Below are 6,760 nucleotides of genomic sequence, written 5' to 3' on the forward strand. Positions count from 1 at the left end.
TCTTATGCGATCTTACAGTCTCTTTTCCCGAGGGGATACACGCGTAGCGGTATATCGTGAAGGGGGGGAGCAAGCTTTGCACTCCTACACGCAGGCCCGCTCTCTCCCTCCTTCGGAGTACCCCTACGGGGTAATTTAGTTTGATAGCTAAGGAGTCTCACCATAAGTCTAAGTTAGAGTATACTGCTTTAGAATTGAACTGTAAAATTGTATTAGTGTGCCCTCTTGGGGAGAGATAGAAGAATAGCGTGCTTAAGGAGACTGATCCCGCAGGGTAGGAATATCTATTAGCCTGTAGGAGGCTCCTTCAATAGGCTACTCGAGGCTCTCTATGAACCCCCCTGTGTCTTGGAAATGATGTGAGGTAGAACCATCTATCATAGAATCTTTCTTTCCTAGAAGTAGATACTTTTATGGAAGGCATAATATAGTCTACCTCTTTACACCACTGAATATAAAACTAACAGGTGATACGTAGGTACATATGCAACAAGAGCATAGCTCCAGATGGAACAAGAGACTATAAGCCTACTAACCCTAAAAAGGTGTGGCCCTCTCGAAAGCGGGGTGTACCTTGGGTGTTAAAAAAACTGGGTTGGGTCCCTCCCCGGAACCCGGGGAGGCGGCCCTTCAGGGTTCATGTTTAGTGAATATTAATTTTGAATAAGGCCTAAAGTCCAAATTACTTTGAATACTTCGGAATATAGTAGGCTAGACGAAAAGTTACCCATGTCCGCTTTCTGACATAGCTTTTATCATCTCCTCTACAACACCAGGGTTTACCTTCATCGGGCTTATACTAAGGATACAGCCATTTAAATTATAATTAAAACGAGTAGTATCACCCCCCTTTTTAAAAATGGCACTCTCTACACACTTGTTGACTCTGACGGGATAAATACCAATAAACTTTATAGTCATTAGGGTTAATGCGGGAAGATTACGTCCTTTTGCCTGGAAAATATATGTAGGAGCAGATTTGTCTTTGGGTTGACAAGCCTGAGCCGGTGAGTAGGCTTATTATAACTTTTAGCTTGGCTAGGTCTTCGCTTTGTTCCTGTAACGTTATACCCTGGTTATACAGTCCTCCAGCATGTAAAAGATCACCCATCGGATCGTAGATCCTCATAACTCTTTACCTAAACTAATATCTAGACCAATTGCTCTATCACTCTCTTCTCGAGCACAGACACTCAGGGAGTCCCCACTCCATCACATGATCAATTATAAGAGTATCTCTATGCGGTGTGTATTATCCAACAGCCCCTAGAACTTATCCGAGATAATTACCCCCGTGGGAGATAGCCATTTTGGGTCAGGGTTAGGCTACACTAAATAGATGGTTACTTCAGTTTAAGTTCAGTTTGATGGTAGCTCTCATTGCGGATATTAGCTACCTATAGTTATCTCTCACCCGGGGTTACTGTGGTGGGTAGGAGAAGGGACTGGCCTTCGGTAGGAGAGAGATATGTGATAGGTCAGTGTGAGAGATCTATAGGAGTTAGTGATTGGTAGGGATAGTTAGATAGTCTGTAGGCATGAACCTTATTTCCTCCCTAGATGGTAGCCTGCCTCTCTTTGGAGACCCGTTAATTTTATTTACATTACATTCCATTTTAGTGAGTAGCGAGCCATCAATCTTACATGGTGCAGGGCTTCCAGGGTACCCCTTTTTTACACACGGGAGTGATCGTCTAGCTATCATCCGACAACTCAATTGGAATCGTAGATCCGTAGGGATGTACTCCGCGTGTATACCTATACCTAGGAGGGTTCGGGGGAGGCGTCCCTTCGGGGTTGGGGGGAGGGTCTCCCCTTATGACCCCCCCCCCCATGCTCCACCACCACGCCCTCTCCTTCACCTCCTCCCTCTCATTTTAGCCTCTGCTTTATTGTCTTTCCAATTCCTTGAATACTCCTTCTCCCCCTTTATCTATCTCCGAGAGTGTCTTCGGTTCCGTTTTATTCCCACCTCCGAAAGATCTCCGACCATATTTTAATTAAGATCTCTCCCCCCCACTCCAAACTAGGAGGCAACGGGGGTAGCCCCAATGACACAGGACGGAACAGGGCACCCCTCCCCGCATCTCCCAAGGGAGAGGGGGGGGAAGCCCTAGAGACCATAAATAGTGGTCCGGAACTCACAAAACTACCTAACACTGGGGGCCGGCCTCACAGATCCGCAAAAAAATCGAAAGAGGAAGCGGTGAGAGGCACGCTCCTTGACCAACCCGCAGCCGTCCTTCTAAACAAAGCCATATGACCAATCACCCACCCAAATTTACGAAAGGAGTCTACCGAATGAGGGTTGGAGTAAATAGAGCAGAAGGTAGCACGTGACTGTGCGATAATACACGGAGAAGTGGGCGGTAACAGGGAAGATCACCTAAAAACCCTGGGCCACAACGAGAACTGGAAAGAACAACTCCACCTAGCCGGCAATCGTATGAACTCCCTAACCCTCAAAGTAATTGCCGTATAAATGGTGAGCACAAACAGGGGTTCACGAAGCCCAGGGGTGGACGGTAAATCTTTCCTTGCGGTGCCTCAAGTCGTAGACACGAAGCAACGCGCCCACAAACAAATGGAAAAATAAATAGAAGAAATAAAAGGAGAGTTAGCTACAGCCAAGGGGAAAACCGATCAGGCGATGCGTCGGAAGAAGCGAAACAAGCTTGAGCTGAGCCCCCGTGAAGAAAGACGAAGGTGACTCAAATCCGGGAAGCCGGAAGCATATCAACACCTGCGGGTGCTAAGAGTACGCTATAAGGCCATTATAAAAAGTCCAATCGAAGATGCCGGGGAAAGGATAAAAGGGGCGATCCGGAATAACCTAGAACTCAAACTAGGAATGCTTACGGAGTTAAAGCACTATAGGCTCAAAAACTTCAAAAGTCAACCCATAAGAACGGTGCTGATCCCTAAGAGCAACGGGAAAACCAGAGCTCTAGGGATAGCAACCCTGGCCGACCGAGCAGTCCAACAACTCATGAAACTAGTCATGGAACCAATCTTGGAAAGAAATATTTTTAAGACTACTACGCCATTTATTTAAGGGGATGGCACCAAGCTATACCCGCCGTGGCATGCCGAGTTCTTAGATACCGTCGTGGGGGCCTATAAAGACCACGTATGGCCACTTTCAACCCCAAGACAAGGGTAGACAAAGCGAAGATGGATCCAAGTTTTTACAACGAACAGACACTAATTGAGGGCGATATCAAAGGGTGGTTCGACAAAATCAGTCACTCCTGATTGGAAAAACATCTACCCATGCCCGAAGGCTACGAAAACCTACTCACCGCCATGCTGAAGGCCCCCCGAATGCACCCCATGGAGGGTCTTCTAATAAGCGGATGAGGGGGGGAGGGTCACCACCCTCCCCCTATCCCCCAAGGGGGAATAATCTCCCCCCTGTTAATGAACTGAACTCTGGATGGGTTGGAAAAGTGGTCGAGACATCCATGACACAGACCTACTGCGACTCCCACCCTTGGAAAGGATGACACAAACCGGAAGGTAAAGCGGAATTCCTAGAGAAAATCGGAGTAAAAACAGAAGAGATGCCAACACGGGCTAGAAACGAGAAAGAAGGAGCGAGGGCCAAAGCCTTCTGTATTCGTTATGCGGACGACTTCATAGTAGGAACAACCAGTCCAGAAAGAGTTGAAGGGTGTATAGCAGCGATCTCCGATTTTCTCGCAGAAAGAGGCCTAGAACTTTCCTCAGAGAAAGCCAGGATCCTACCCTGGAAACTTGGAAGCAAGTTCCACTTCCTGGGCTGAAGCTTCCACCAAGTACTACCCAGATTATCCAAGAGGGACACTCTGGGATGGGCCCCGAGAGGCAGAGCCGGTAAACGGCTAGATTGATTGGGCACCTATGTCTACCCTTCCAGAAAATCCCAGCTCAGCTTACTCCAGAGAGTTAAAACTATTATGAGTCGAAAGAGCGTTAATCCAAATATTGGGGACATAGTCTTGGGACTGGGTCTACTACTCAGAGGGTGGTCAAACTACTTCTACGGGGGGGGGGTAACAGACGGCTCTACGAAGGAAACTTGACTGAAGAATGACTAACAGGGCCAGAGCCTTCCTATTCAAAAAGTATGGGAGTGGCCACTATGGCCTATACATACGAATGCATCTGAGAAACAAGAAGGGGGAATGATCCCCCTTCCACGTCACAGATAGCAAGGGGAAGGATCTCGCCATACCTACTCTCTGGAAAAGCCACGTGGAAACCCCGTGAAGCCTTCTGGATCCTTCCAGACCGCTGATTTAAAATAGTTTCCTAGTAAACCCCGAACCATATCTACGGCGAAGGGTGATAATAGAAAAAATCCGGTCCCTTCCCCCAAGCCCTACTCTTGCACCAGCAAAAGGAGATCTGTCCTATCTGCAACAGGGGTCTCTTAACAACGCAAGACTTCGAATCAGAAGACCAATCTAAAGACTATCCATCCCCACCAACACGCTGGGTGAACTAAGGGGAAGAAAGGGCGTAGGACCCTCTCGCCAGGATACGAAATACGAAGGAATCCCCACAGGCCCTAAATGATACAGGGGCCTACACATCGACCACAGAATCCCCCAAGCCCTTGGAAGACTGCCGGAGCTCACCCCGCTCCTTGAAAGCCTGGATAACAAGCAACTTGTACATCGGGGGTGTCACCAAACTAAGACCCCCGAGGACCTCAAGTTACTACGCCGGATTGCTAACTAAGTGCCACACCCCAAAAAGGGGTGTAGTCTTTCGCCACCCGAAAGAGCACAACTAATCACGGCTACCCAGGAAGCCATGGAAATTGCCCCAAAGGGGGAGGGGGAGGGCCGGAAAAGGATCCAAATGCATAGGAAGATTACGAAGAGGCTAGCTAGTCTCTCCAAAGACACTTCTCCAGCACCTACATATCTCTCTGAAGCGGAGGGGGGAAGAAAATAAAAAGTGGTAGGGTCACACCGATTGAGAAATATAAATAAAAAAATGTAGGTTGAACTGAAAATAAAACAGACTAGCAGAAAATATAGGTTCAAACCCTACCCAAATAAATAAGGGTGGTGGAGACAGGGACAGGGACACCCTCCCCCGTGCCCCTCAGTATTTGTAAGTGCTAGCGGTTATGCGAAAATATGAAATTTATATCAAAGTAATCCGTCTTCTTATTGGAGCAGTGATCACAGTCTATGGTGAGATTATGTAGACATGGTGGAGGGAAGATATTAGTCATACCTAAAAATGGGTCTGTGTACAGAACAACTTATTTATATCTCTGTCTAGGGGTGATCTTGAAACTATGGTGGCACATCTCTCCGTACTCGCTCATAAAACAAAGACACCCTCTTAGCTTATTCTCTTTGTCTTTTGCGAGGGACCCGAGGGAACCCTCCTCCCGAGGGGATGGTGGAGTCCTCCTACCCAAGATCATTGATTAGAGATTGAGTGCTACTTGATAACTGATATCTAAGGGAACCCTATTTAATTACCACTACATCGTTCTATGCCAACAAGTAATAAATAGGGTCACCAGTAAGTAAGAGTAATCAATAAAAAAGATGAAATTTATTATAACTAATTACCCCGAAGGGGTATATCCCCTCTCCGAGGGGAATTATAAGCACATATATGTGCACTGATTTACCGACTTTAATAAACCTCGAGGGAGACAATATAATCTACCCCTGGGGGTGATAGATGTGCACATAGAAGGGTCGCGACCCTCGTAGAGGACAAGGGCACCCCCGCATAACGGGGGGGGACTCTCGTAGAGAGGGCGTGTAGGAGGGTGTTGGATGTCAGGGACATCCTACACTCTCGTAGAGAGTACCTACGGAACCCCGAAGGGACAGGACGGGTCCCCGGAGCCCGGGGAGGGACCCCACCCCCCAGGTCTAGAGTATATCTTACCCATCATAGGTATCTGGACACTGTGTATACCATGGTGATAGGGGAGTTACTGTATTAGATAATTAGAGTGTAGACATGTCTGTACTAGGTAGGGTGGTGTTGAAGGATCTTAGTGCAATTAGGGGAGTTAAAATAATCTCATACAGAGGGTGTTAGGTGTCAGTAAAGAAGAGAATTTTTGAGGTAGTTATCTCTCTGGGTATGAGTAGAGATCTTCTAAGGTTGTTCAAGTGACAATATCAGGGCACCCCCCTCCTCACCTTAGATCCAGATAAATATGGCAGTGATGGTGGTAATCCCCGTGTCTATCTTTATCTCTCACTCTTATTTTTATTTTTAGGGGGAAGAACGAGAACGTGTAGGAGGGTCCGTAGTTTTAGGGACCCTCCACGACCCTCCTATGGGTACAGATACACCTTCAGGTACAGGTACACGCTCTCTCCCTCCTTCGGAGTACCTACGGGATGGTCCCCGCGGAGCGGGGATGCTGCCCCTACTTTACTGGGGTAAGCTTAAGCTTAAAGTTCAACTACTATAATGCTGACATAACTCTCTTCTTTTGGGAGTGTAGTGTGTAATCATCCTGAAGGGACACCTGATCTCCGCTCCGCGGGGAGAAGTGATCCCCGCTCCGCGGGGATCCCCCGTAGGGGGACATAAGCTATCCTACGGTCCCCAAAAGAAGAGAGGGACCTACCATCTGAAAGGAGGGATGTAAAAGATGATGGTAGAGTGCTTGCTCTCGGAGAGAAGGAAAGGAAAGGAATCGTACAGCCTTCCCGCTTCGCGGGATGGCGGAGGGTCTCCCTCCTACATCTTCGATGGTGAAGAGCGGGGGGGTGGAGTGACCCTC

This window comes from Sphaeroforma arctica, assembly GCF_001186125.1.
Source record: "Sphaeroforma arctica JP610 unplaced genomic scaffold supercont1.146, whole genome shotgun sequence".
In the NCBI taxonomy this organism is placed as follows: domain Eukaryota; class Ichthyosporea; order Ichthyophonida; genus Sphaeroforma; species Sphaeroforma arctica.